The following is a 14,333-nucleotide window of genomic DNA, read 5'->3' as shown; positions in this document are numbered from 1 at the left end:
GAACAGTCTATTAGATTTAGGCAAACATGAAGTTAATATAGGCATTTATGTATCGAGGAAGAAAAGGAGACTGAGTACAATACGTAAGGTGTAAATGAGAAATTGCATTCCTAAAGTCAATGTAGGGGAAGGATACCCGAATTTTTTAACCAGTCATGCAAATTACTTATTCTATTCAATGAGACAACTGCAGTACGCAGCCTTCCCCTTATTTCATAATCTCTATTTCATTTGATGGCCACGTCATCTAACTGCAAAGCTAAGGACCAGCTTCAACTTCACTTTAACTTTATCATTATTCAAATGCTAGTGAGCATATAGAGGTCTTACATTGAAAGATAATTTAGAGTACAAAACACAATCCTAAAATTTATATGGAATGACAAAAGACCCAGAATAGCCAAAGCTATCCTAAGCAAAAAGAATAAAACTGGAAGAATCACATTACCAGACTTTAAATCATACCATGGAGTTATAGTAACCAAAACAAAATGGTACTGGAAGAAAAACAGACACATAGGTCAATGGCACAGCCTAGAGAACCCAGAAACAAATCCACACCCCTATGCTGAACTCATTTTTGATAAAGATGTCAAGGACAAACACTGAGGAAAAAACAATCTCTTCAATAGATGATGCTGAGAAAACTGGATCTCTATATACTGAAGAATAAAACTAGACACCTGTCTCTTACTGTATACAAAAATCAAGATGGATTAAAGACCTAAATCAAAGACCCCAAACTAGGAAACTACTGCAAGAAACGTTGGGGAAAAACTCCAAGCCATTGGTCTGGACAAAATTTTCTTGAGTAAATGTACGAATGAAGTCGCATCAAGTTAAAAAGCTTCTGTACAGGAAAGAAAACAATCAACAAAGTGAAGAGGCAACCCACACAATGGGAGAAAATATTTGCAAGCTATCCATCTAACAAGGAATTAATAAACAGAATATCTAAGGAGCTCAAACAACTCTACTGGAAATCTAATAATCCAATCAAAAGATGGCCAAAAGATTTGAATAGATATTTCTCAAAAGAAGACATAAAAATGGCAAACAGGCATAAGAAAAAATACTAACATAATTGATCATCAGAAATGCAAATCTAAACTACAATGAGATGTTATCTTAACCTAGTTAAAATAATTTACATAGAAAAGACAGGCAATAACAAACACCTGTGAGGGTGTGAAGAAAAGGGAACGCTGGTACACTGTTGGTAGGAATGTGTATTAGTAAAACCATTATGGAAAACAACTTGAAAGTTTCTCAAAAACTAAAAATAGAGCTACCATATGACCCAGCAATCCCACTACTGCATATGTACCCAAAAGAAAGAAAACTAACATGTCAAAGAGATAGCTGAACTTCCATGTTTGTTGCGGTACCCTTCACAGTAGCCAAGATTTGGAAGCCACCTAGTGTTCTTCAACAGATGAATGGATAAAAAATAGTTGTACCTGTACACAATGGAGTACTATTCAGCCATATAAGAGAATAAAATCCTGTCTTTTGCAACAACATGGATGGAACTGGAGATCATTATATTAAGTGAAATGAGCCAGGCACAGAAAGACAAACATCACATTTTCTCATTTATTTGTGGGATCTAAAAATCAAAGCAACTGAACCCATGGAAATAGAGGGAAGGATGATTACCAGAGGCTAGAAAGGGCAGTGGGGGTGGGAGAAGGTGGGGATAGTTAATGGGTACAAAAAGATTAGTTAGAAAGAATGAATAAGACCTAATATTTGATAGCGTAACAGGGTGACTCTAGTTAATGATAATTTAATTGTGCATTTAAAACTAACTAAAAAAATGTAACTGGATTTTTTGTAGAACAAAAGAGAGATGCTTGAATGGATGGATACCCCACTTTCCATGATATGATTATTACACATTGCATGCCTGTATCAAAACATCTTATGTACCCAGAGAAATACATATCTCTGTACCCACTAAAATCCAAAATTAAACATTAAAAAAGTGAAAAATACAAAAAGGAACCAAATGGAAAATCTATAACTAGAGACAAAAAGAAAATGTCGTATCTACTGCCTATCATAATGTGAATCACTGTTCATCTGTGGAATGGCTTTCCTTTGTTTTATCTCATTTGTTCTTCATAATCATTCACTGGGTTGCCATGATTAGCTTTATTTTAAAGATGAACGAATCAAGACTCAGAGAGGAGTGTTTACTTTCCTATGGCAACACAACTAGTAAATATTGTAACCAAGATCACAATCCAGACCAGTAACACCAGAAATTATATTCTTTTCTTTTGTCTATACCTTTCTGATTACTAATAACAGAAATCTTTTTTTCTTTTATTTATTTATTTATCTATTGAGACGGAGTCTCACTTGTTGCCCAGGCTGGAGTGAGTGGCGCCATCTTGGCTCACTGCAAGCTCCGCCCCCCAGGTTCCCGCCATTCTCCTGCCTCAGCCTCCTGAGGAGCTGGGACCACAGGCGCCGCCACCACGCTGGGCTAATTTTTTTGTATTTTTAGTAGAGATGGGGTTTCATCATGTCAGCCAGGATGGTCTCGATCTTCTGACCTCGTGATCTGCCAGCTCAGCCTCCCACAGTGCTGGGATTACAGGCTGAGCCACCGTGCCCGGCCTAATGACGGAAATCTTTAACTGTAGTTGATCAGAGACCAAAGCTGATAGAGAAGCCACTATCTTGGGCCTTGAAAATTATTATGCCATAGGAAAAAGAGAGCTCTGGAACTATCCTCAATGTATACAAGGGTCTAAAATGTTATGAAGTCCCATATAAGAGAATGTCATTTTATTAGTGTCAATATATGAGTTTTGCGTAATTTGATTATCTCTAAAATCCACCACCAGAAAAGTGGGGTTGCAAAGCTAGATGTAGTTGAATTAATTATCAGATCAACACATTCTACCAACTATTTCGCAATAGCTAGTCACAAGGAAATAAACAACACCAACTTTGGGGGAAAAATCACAGAAATGGAAATTCTAACTATAGATAGATAAACCTTGGGCTGGCTTAGATTGATGGCTCTTGTTCCCACTGCAGATGTGGATGCTGTCTCCTGACTTTCCTAGTATTTGAAAAAGGCCAGAACCCTGACTATCATTCAGATGAGAGTCCTCATATTGCATTCAATTCATGGTGACAATGTAGGCGTCTACTAGAGAAAGAGAGAGGATAAATACCTATCAGGAAACCTTAACACTGATTGAAGGTCTGTGGGAAAAAAGCCTATGGGTTAAGGCACTGTATTTCCCTTACTTCTGGTCCAAAAAAATGTATGTGTTTGTGTATAGATGGAAAAATTTTAGTCTAGTTGATTGGGTAGCTTTTTATATTGAATAACTTTTATATTAAATAGATTTTTGCCATGTCACATAACCCTATAATAAATAAGTTAGATGGAAAGTCTAATTCTGGTTAGTTTCTACTTATTATGTCAAAGGTAGTGTAATCAATGTGACTCAGCATATTGTGGATCTTAGATTCCACATAATATTGAATTGATAATAAAATGCTCTCACTCAAAAGGGAGTAATACACATGAATTTTTGGATACAATTAGTCACCTGTTTCCATCAAACCACAAGATTTCCATGAAATAAAATCCTATTATGTGTCAGGAAGTGGAGATAATTGGGACTATTTGGCAAATACCATTAATAACTACAGTGAGCCAACAATGAATTCCCTGCCTGAAATTCAGATTGAATATTGACCATGTGTGAACTCAACTTTGGCACTGACAGAAAGAGTGTTAAGAGCTAGATCATCTACCAATATTTTTTCTCATGTTACATTGCAGTTTGTTGGATTTCTGATTCCTTCTGTCTTGCAAATGCCTTGAGTGAGTCTACATGCTCTTTAAACAGTTATTTGTTCATCCTAGGTAAAGCTCCTTCACAACTTTCCTAGACCAGAATAACATTGTCCAGCCATCCCTGCTGTTAGCCATGCTCCAGCATCCCCATTTCTTCCTCATCTATTTGATTCCTGGTTCCATACTGCATAGAATTGCCAAGTTGAATTTTCACAATACTGCTATTTCACATGAATGCACACACCTCAAATAGTATTCTGAAATTTCTGGCAGCAGAGTTGGCCCAAGGGAAAACACTTCCCATCAGGAAGCACACACTGGGTCGCAATCATACAGCTCTGACAGAGAGGTCTCAAAGCTCGCTGACTAGCAGCGTAGATCTTATTCTCCAATTCTGCCATTTCAGTGCTTGCACTATTTTCCTGCGTCCAGGAAGTAGTGGAACTTCACAAAGAAATTGATTCCATGTATAAACTGGGGCACTAGGTCAAATCTGAATACCTGCAGAAAAAGCTATTGAAAGTTTCTTACTTTCCCTCCAGTCAGCAAGAAATCTTAAGCTTTGTGAAGGCTCAAGGTTGGTTCTCTATATCTGTACCTGAATCATCAAGTATTGAATTAGGTTACTGCCTATAGAATTGAGTACAGTTGTTCTTAATTGTACAACTCACTTAAGTCACTCAAGTTGTTTAGGAAATTCATCTGTAGCCTCAGTATTCAAAATGAATATAGTCTGAAATTTAAATGTAAAGAGGCATTTCAACCCATACTTTGAGAATAACAATTCAGTCTTTGATTTTTAGCAGAGCATTGTCTGGTAGAAATATAAAGCAAGCTATGTATGTAATTTTCCATTTTTTTTAGCAACCACATATATAGTAAAAAGAAAGGGGTAAGTTAATTTTAATGAGATATTTTATTTAAGACAGTATATTTAATATTACCATTTCAACATGCAACCAATACAAAATTATTTGCTGAGATATTTGTATTCTCTTTGTTTGCACCAAGCTTTCAAAATCTTGTGTGACTTTTATATTTATGGCCATCTCAAATTGGAATAGACACATTTCAAGTGATCAAGGGTCTCATGTGATTATTCATGAAAATAAAATGCTCTCACTCAAAAGGGAGTAATACACATATTCAATAGTGCCCTTCTGGTAGATTTCCCAGGAATTTGAAAAAGCTTGTTTGTCACCTGTTATAAGTTATCTTTAACTTAATCTTCTTGGGCAAAAGGTCAACATGCTTACTATATGTTACAGTGCCAGCACATATCAAGGGCTCAATAAATATTTACTGAATATTTTTAAGTTTCAATTTACAAATATTTACATATTCATTCATCTGCTGCTATGTGCCAGGTACTTTTCTAAGCATTGAGGAATTCAGTACTGACCGAAATAGACAAAATGCTTCCAAGGAGTTTAACTTCTAAAAGTTTATTCTTTTAAATTGATGACAAATAAAATTACGAAAATATAAAAACAAAGCATACAATAAGTCAATAGCTTGAGTTTCAGTTGGACTTTTTCTTCCCTGATTATCTTCTCTGTTCATCATTTCCACAATTCCACCTACTGCACATCAGCTCTTACTCTCTGACCGCCCAGGATTTCTTACTGCAGCATCACACACGAGCTTGCCTTCTTCAAGCTTCTTACTGTTTTTCAAGCGGAACAGCTTTTTTAATGTTTCTAGGCCTCTAATCCTCTCTATCTCAGATAGCTGTTAAGTCTTCACTCATAATTCAATGCCAAGTTCAATTAATACCTCTTTCATACGCTTCTCTTTGCTCCCAATTTCAGTTTTTTATTTTCGTTTGTGGCTCACAGATGTTGCGCAGTTCTTTATCATGCCATTTATTTTGTATTGCAATTGTGTGTCAGTTCTTCCCCCATTAGATCTTTACTGATTTCCTTTAGCTCTTGTAACTTATAGAGAGACTGGCATGACAGGTGCTGAGAGAATGTGTGTGGGAAGGATTGATAATGTACCCATTTCCTGTCTTAGTCTCTTATATTCGTTGCTGATCCAAAAGAAACGGCATTCATGGACTTACGTGCCACAGTGTACTACTGATATGTTTGCATCTTATCAGTGTTCCTTCTCATGAGAATTTTAGGGAAACACTAGGAGAAAGACCAAGTCTGTTACACCATGTTGGCAGTGTTTTCCTCTTCTCAGGAAAGAATAGTGCTTGTATCTAAGTTATAGTCCATTATTTTAATTTTCCCACTTTCGTTTTTGGGCATGTTTTTGGGCATCAATGTTTCATAGGCTTTGTGGTTTTCCAGTGCTTAATCCGGAAAGCTATTTCTTACCTATTGTTTAAATTTGAGTAAAAGTAATAAAACTTTTCCCACCCAACTCTGAAGGTAGCATTATTCACACCTTCACAGAAAATTAAATGCACAGATTTAAGCTTTTATCAACCTTCATTGTGATCCAACTTTATCTGTATATATTTGAGAACCTAGCTGAATGCAATTAGACCACATTGTTTGTATGATATGTTGCACTTTCTGGATTCATGAATTAGCTTCTTCTGGGGATTCAGGGAGTCTGTGTCTGTATTTCTAACACTTTACCACTAGATGATAACACAGGTTTATATACCAAATGTTAAGAGTCTGTTCAGTTAAGTGTATTGAAGATATACTAGAGACCATAATTCTGTCATTCTTTAGAAAATTATCTCCAAACTACTGAAATATGTTTTAATATCACATATATATTTAATTTATATATAAAGATCATAAACAAAAAATATGATAGAATATAATCCCTGATCTCACAATGGCCCAACAGTGCGTTTTTCCACTATTATTCTCAGTTGTCTGTCTTTTTGTTTTATTTGCTTTTCTTTTCTTGCTTTTATGAGATAGAATCTCAGGTTAAATTTATAGTCTTTTCAGAAACTACAAGTGTATTTTCTATAGTTAGCCAGTTTCCAAAACTAAGATTTGAGTTTCCTGGATACAGATGGAAGATATAGACATTGGTAGAGCTTATGTAGTAGAAATAACAGAAATCAGAAATCTGCCAATTCTTGCCTTAGTAAGCAAATGAATTTAGGAAGGTACAAATTCATTTTCTGTATATTGAGGACCATAATAAATTTTTCTTAGAAATGCTGTGGATATAGAAATGAGATAGTATATCAATTAGAAAGTACATAAAATCCTTTATTTGGAGTTGGTGACAGATAAATGCTAATTCTCTTTTTAATCCACTTTTCCATTTACTTAAGGATATAAAAATATTGGTTTTATGGTTCTTTTTCCATCCAGCAATTAGAGCATAAGATGTTTCTTTCAAATTTTTTGTCAGTGTATTCTTCCCTATCTCCAAGGAGAATACAGAAAATACCCAAGCCTTCTTTTGATGTGAAACGTGCCACTTAAGTCTTTTTAATTATTTCACGTTTCTTTCATATCTTGAAATATATATTTATTTTAACAAGTTCTCTTTGGAGAAAATACCTTAAGCATAAGAAATTAATCCAGTAGTGGCGATTTCAGGTAATTGACTACTTAAGGCTATAAACTTACAGAAAAACTGGATATTACTATGTTTTTTGCTGTTTTCTCAGACTGTCACAGCACTAGCAACTCAGGAGAGTACTCAGAAGGCCGTCTTTAAAGTGAGTAATGAAGGAGAAAGTTATCAACTATTCCTTACTGAGGTCAGTAAAGGGAAATATTTTAAAATACGAGTCATTCCACGCAGATAGATAGAGCCACGTAATACTTTATGACATCAATTTTGCTTTATCAGAGTAGTTAAGCTCACACTGCATTTAAATCTATTTTGAGTAAAATCCCTCATTCTGAACTAGAAGGAGGCATTTCAACTGTAGCATTGAACTAGATTTTTAAAAATAAAACTAATTATATGTAATTTACCACGTTTCTTTATACTAACCTATATTATTTCTACTCATACTGATATTGGACATTATGTTTATCAGATCCCCCTCAATTATTCCTTATTTGAAAAATGTCATTTTAAATGAAAGACATAAAATAAACAATGGTTGTCATTTTCCATCTCTAACAGCAAAGTACCAGTGTCCCGATTGTATCACATCCTCACAAACATTTCGGCATTGCCAATCTTTTTTTTTTTTTCCATCTTAACTATTCTAATGCATCCATAGTGATATTTCATTTTAGTTTTAATTTGCATTTCCCTCACGTTTAATGATGTTGGGCACTTTTTCATGTGTTCATTGGCCACTTATGCATATTCTTTTGTAAAGTGTTTGCTTAAATCTTTTGTCTATTTTTATTGTCATTCATAATTTTTATTGCAGAATTTCAAGAGTCTTGTTGCATTTTGATTTTGTGTATAAAGAGAAGCCAATGTGCATTTTACAAGGAATTTGTTGCTTATTTTGTGTATATATTTTCCTCAAAAAAAAGGTTTAAAAGCTTTGTTTGTGCAGCATTGTAGTCTCCTATCTCCTGTCTCATGAAACCTATGTCTTCTGCTAAAAATTATCTGCATCCATCTGCTTATCCTTGAACTTTCCTAGTCTGTCCTGAGGGGCATCGACAGGAAGGATGGCATTCCATCCTGATTTTCATTCATGTTCAACAGTTTCTTGGTTAAATTAGATCACAGCAGCCTTCCCCATATTAGCAATAACCAGTTTATTTGATGGAACTGCCCATGTCTTCCTTTCAAACACTGTTCTCTAGGAGGAGTTTACAATTCACATATTTTATACTTTGTTCTCATAGCTTACAAATAGATCAATAAATGTATATTCCCCAAGACATTTTTATGAGAAAAATTAAATATCATTGTAAATAAATAATTTTATATTCTTTGATGCAAATAATTACACTGTTATTTAATAATTGTCATTGGACAAGTTTTAAAATTGACTAGGCTTAAAATATGTGAATGGATTAAAATAAGGTCTACAGATTAGCACATGGTTCCATTTGTTGAGAAACTCCAACTAAATGTATTCTTTGCATTTCTTTCTCTAAAGTATAAGCAATGTTGCTAAAACATGGCCATTGGCTTTGAGACTGAGGGGGATAACCTTACAAAACTCCCAAATGCTTCTCCACACTGCCTTAATAATTTCCAGTCCTGCTTCTAATTCAGGTCAGGCTGGACAGATACTAAACCTGAGATGGAAGGTGGACAAACATTTTGTTTCTCCTCCTTTGTTCCTTTAACCATCTAAAGTATGAACCTCAAAATCATGGCAGTCTTCCAAAGTCCAAAGTACAACATAAAATCCCTTGTGACTATTCATGTAAAGCCTATTGAAACAGCACTTGTTACCTTAGAAACAGGATGGCCATTGTTGGGATGCAAGGAGGCATAACTTCCACTAATAGTGAATATGTGCAATACAATGTATACAATATCAAGAAAAGAACGGTAATTCCTTGGTCACTATGATGGAGCAATTAGAGCCCAGACTGTAATAGTAGGTAGCTAGTCAGGCATGAGCAGGACAGGAGAGCGCTTCCCCTCACTTCATCCAGGACTTTCAGATGACCATCAGAGATGGTCAGGCGATGGTTAAATAGTCTCTCTAAAATACTTGGTCACAGTCAGCACCAGGAAAAAGAACTTTCTCAATAACTAGAAAAAATCCCAAAACTGGTGATCAGCAGCTTCCCGGTAAGATCTCAGGAACTGAGTGAATGGGCTCACACCTGCACATTAAGAGGCAACGTGGCGGAGTTGAATTGGTATGTGACCTTCCAGGCAGATGTGACTGGTAAGGGAAGAATACCTCAAGTGAGCATGCGCACAACTCCAGACAACACGCTGTGCATGCGGCCCTTCCCGAGCGCTAGCAGGACACTGCGCATGCGGACAGCCCACCCCGAGGGAAGAATAAGAGGAGAAGGGATGCGAGACCCTGGAAGTATGCCAGTGTGTGAAACCCTAAGTCAAAGGTCAAACGAGGTACTGGATGCTCCCAAGTCACCGACTTGGCCCTCTTCCAAGTGTACTTTACTTCCTTTCATTCCCTCTCTAAACTTGTTAATAAGCTTTCAACCTGGCTCTGAAACTTGCCTCGGTTTCTCCTGCTGCCTTAGGCCCTTCCTTTTCCGAGGAGATAAGAACTGAGGTTGCTGCGGACACGTATGGATTCACCACCGGTAACAAGACCAGCATGACAGAAGCCCACAATGGATACAGAACAACTGAAGGAGGATGTTAACTTCAGAGAGTATAACTAGAGTTCACACAACATGATTCAAATTAGCCAACTAAAGAAAGATTCTACAGGAATAAACACTTAAACAAATCAAAGAGCCTAATGTGTCTGCTCAGGAATTAATTATTAAATGGTTACTAGGCAACAAGCATAAATACCTTTAAAGGAAAATCTCATTCAGTCCACTCCTAGCAGCACTACGAGGTAACAATTCTCATTTATAGGTGAGGAAATTGAGACTTGAGGAACCTCTGTGACGTGTCCAAAAGCTCGTGGCTCTTAGAAGTTGACAGATTTTTAGAATCGTTTTAAAATTAAATTGGTGGGTATGTAAAACAGTGCAGCCAATGTGAAAAACATTAAAAATAGAATTGCCATATGATCCAGCAGTTATACTTTTAGGTATATACCCCCAAAATTGAAAGCAGGGTATAAAAGAGATATGGACACACCTGTGCTCATAGCAGTACCCACAAGAGCTAAAAGCTGAAACAACCCGTGTATTCACTGATGGACGCATGGATAAACAAAACGTACTGTATACAGGCACAGAATATTATTCAGCCTTAAAAATAAAGGGAATTCTGACGAGTGACAGCATGCAGGAAACGGAGGACATTATGTTCATCGCATAAACGACGGATACTCTGTGATTCCACTTATATGAGGCCCCTGTAGTAGCCAAATACATAGCTAGAGAAGGTAGCGTGATGATTGCTAGAGGCTGCAGTTGGGTAAAGTAGGGAGTTATTTAATGGGTACAGAGTGTCAGTTTCACAGGATGAGAAGAGCTTTGGAGAATAGATGCACAGCAATGTAGATATGCTTAACACTACTGAACTATACCCTTAAAGCCAATTGAGATGGTTAATTCTGTTATGTTTATTTTGCTACAATTTTTAAAAACTTGACACAAGTACCTGAGTCCGTATTAGGTGACCCATAAATGGTACCATTCTTGTTGTCTACCAGTTTCTTTTTAGTATGGTTAATTTTATTCAGGTCCTAGAATCTGGTGGAATTGAGTGAAATAACTAACTTGAGTTCCTGAACCATCACTCATGAATGCTTCAATAAATTGTTATTGTTTATGAATCATGTCTGTGTCTGTTAAATCTTCACCTTTTTTACTATCACCTTTTACCTCCCTCAGCAATTACACACAAAATCAATTTTCAGCTTAAACTGGCATATGGATAAAGTTCTGTAGAAATAAATTACAGATAGCAACTAGTGGCAAAAAAAGAGTCAGGACTAAAATTGAGGATAGTATTCTTAATGTAAAATATCTAGAAAACAAACTGGGTTGTATTTAACAGCTCAACCAGTTGGACCAAATACAGATGTGGAACCAAACATGTTTGGTTGGCAGGTCTGGTGCTTTATAAATTTACAAATTAAGAGTGTTAATTTGCATCCTGGCTAACACGGTGAAACCCCATCTCTAGTAAAAAACACACAAAAAACTAGCCGGGCGAGGTGGCAGGCGCCTGTGGTCCCAGCTACTTGGGACACTGAGGCAGGAGAATGGCATGAACCCAGGAGGTGGAGCTTGCAGTGAGCCGAGATCCGGCCACTGCACTCCAGCCTGGGTGACAGAGCGAGACTCCGTCTCAAAAAAAAAAAAAAAAAAAAAAAAAGTGTTAATTTGTTAGTGGAACTGGTAATTTCGAGGTTTATTCAGGAACTCCTCACCAATACCCCCAGCCCCAGGCTTTCTTGTTAGTATCACACATTTCTGTTACCTATCAAATTCCTGTGGACATTTGATTTTGCCACCTCTGATTTACAGGTTAACCCAAGAAAGTATATTAAAAACTACTAATTGTCTATAAATATAGATAATTCAAAATATCTAAACTTTATGCAAGTTTTTGCAGAACTTTGAAATTATTCAATGTTTAGATATTTGAATCAGACTTTAACAACTCCTCCTGTGTTCCACCATATTATCTTCTGTGTATTGTGTTTGTACAATCAATAAAGACACACACACACACATACATACACATAAGTTTAACAGGAGTTTATTGAGGTACTTACATATACCAGGCTTAATGTTTATTGTATAAATATTAGTTCACCCATCTCTTTCATCCACAAAGATTGTGTTTTATTCAACTTTTTTTACTCCATTAGTCTGTTCCCATGCTACTATGAAGAAATAGCCAAGACTGGGTAGTTTATAAAGAAAAAAGTTTTAATTGATTTACAGTTCCACATGGCTAGGGAGACCTCAGGAAACTTAAAATCATGGTGGAGGGCACCTCTTCACAGGGCAGCAGGGGAGACAATGACTGCCAGCAGGGGAAATGCCAGACACTTATAAAACCATCAGATCGCATGAGAACTGGCTCACTGTCACAAGAACAGCATGGGGGAATCTGCCTGTATGATCCAATTACCTCCTACTGGGTCCCTCCCACAACACATAGGTATTATGGGGATTACAATTCAAGATGACATTTAAGTGGGAACAGAGCCAAACCATATCAGTCACCAATGTTGAAGATATACTAGATGTTAAATGTTTGTCAAATGAATATATGCATGGGCAGCCAACATGTAATTAAGAAGAAATGTTATTTTAGCAAATTCAATACAAGTTACCTGAAAGTCTCAAGTGGCTGTAGGTATACCGTGCCTTTAAATGATAGATGCTTATACTCTGTACCAAAGTGGTACAGAGAACAGTCCTGAGACCATTAAAAAGCAAGGTAATCTTTGGATGGGCACAGTGGTTCACACCTATAATGCCAGCACTTTGGGAGGCCGAGACAGGTGGATCACTTGAGACCAGGAGTTGGAGACCAGCCTGGCCAACATGGAGAAACCCCATCTTTACAAAAAACTACAAAAATTAGCCAGATGTGGTGGCACATGCCTGTAATCCCAACTACTTGGAAGACTGAGGCAGGAGGATCACTGGGGCCCAGGAGGTGCAGGTTGCAGTGAGCCAAGATCACCTCACTGCACTCCAGTCTGTGCGACAGTGCAAGACTCTGTCTTAAAAAAAAAAAAAAAAAAGTAATTTTTGAATTTAAATCTTTTTTTATTTCTGATGAAGTATTGTCACAGCTAAATCTTGCTTTAAAAAGTTCTCATGAAATTGAAAAATGTTTTAATCCAAAAATACTTGTTACTTTACAAATATAATGTTGTAACAGAAAAATCTAGTTTGACTTTTCTTTTTTCAACTTCACAAAAGCAACTTCTCAAAGGCTGAAATATTAAATATGCAGTTCAATATAGAGCAAATGTTTACAGCTGAGTTATAAACCTCTCGATGCATGGCAATGGTGGCAGACTGTTAACTGTGGGCAGCACCATTATAATCAATTACAGCAATGTGTAGTGGACTTACTACTTAGAAATGTCCAATAATCCGCGTTTGGAATAAAGATTTGCTCATTTCATTTCATCTCCCAATTGTAACCTTAAGTATTTATAGAAATAAAAAGATTAGATGGAAAAAAAACCTTCAAGTACTTATTATGGCCAGGATATATTTGCACGGATATAAATGGGTGAGTGGAAAATTTCAGTCTTTTGCTTTTAAGATCACTTATGATAATATTTTAAAAGCATGCATTAGAATTTTCATGTATTACTTTTTAAACAACTACTGCTTATTTCGCTCCAGGAAAACTCATATTTATGTTAAAATGTTTGGGATATAATTGACTTATGTTTTAGAAAATTTTTCAGAGAAATGGATGGTGAATTAGAAATTATTTTATCTGTAGTGGGAGAGGTTTTCCTTCTCTGTGGAGGAAAAAATAGAGTTTCATGATGTTTTCGCATATTTTGGGAATGTTTATAGAAAATTAAAACCTTTGAAATGTTAAGTTTTTTCATTATATTTAATTTTTTGCATTCAACTATAAACTATTTAAGGTTATCAGTTTACTACAGGCAAGTTCCTCCTCCTTTCAAGATGTAGCTCATAGGCTTCAATGACATCTAATCCCCAACCAAACTTACTGTCACCGAGCCTGGTCCAACCTGTAAATGGTATTTGCTGCTGAACGGCTCACCTCTTCTTCAGACCTAGATTGATGAAAGCTCCAATCTAGAAGCATCTGATGAATACAATTCTAAATCATTTTGGAGGTCTTATCCCTAATAAATTTATGTTATTCCCTTTCTAAAAATATATATATTTCCAAAAATATATATGATGAAGTCTGGGTAAGAGAATAAAATATGGCTTTCACTTTGAGTCATATTGAAGAAGCAATGTCTATCAATTTTGTTTAATGCTCATAAGCATTACTTACATTATGAATCCAAATACATGGA

The sequence above is a fragment of the Chlorocebus sabaeus genome, chromosome 22, assembly GCF_047675955.1.
Source record: "Chlorocebus sabaeus isolate Y175 chromosome 22, mChlSab1.0.hap1, whole genome shotgun sequence".
Lineage (NCBI taxonomy): Eukaryota > Metazoa > Chordata > Mammalia > Primates > Cercopithecidae > Chlorocebus > Chlorocebus sabaeus.
This window is presented reverse-complemented; position numbering follows the sequence as displayed.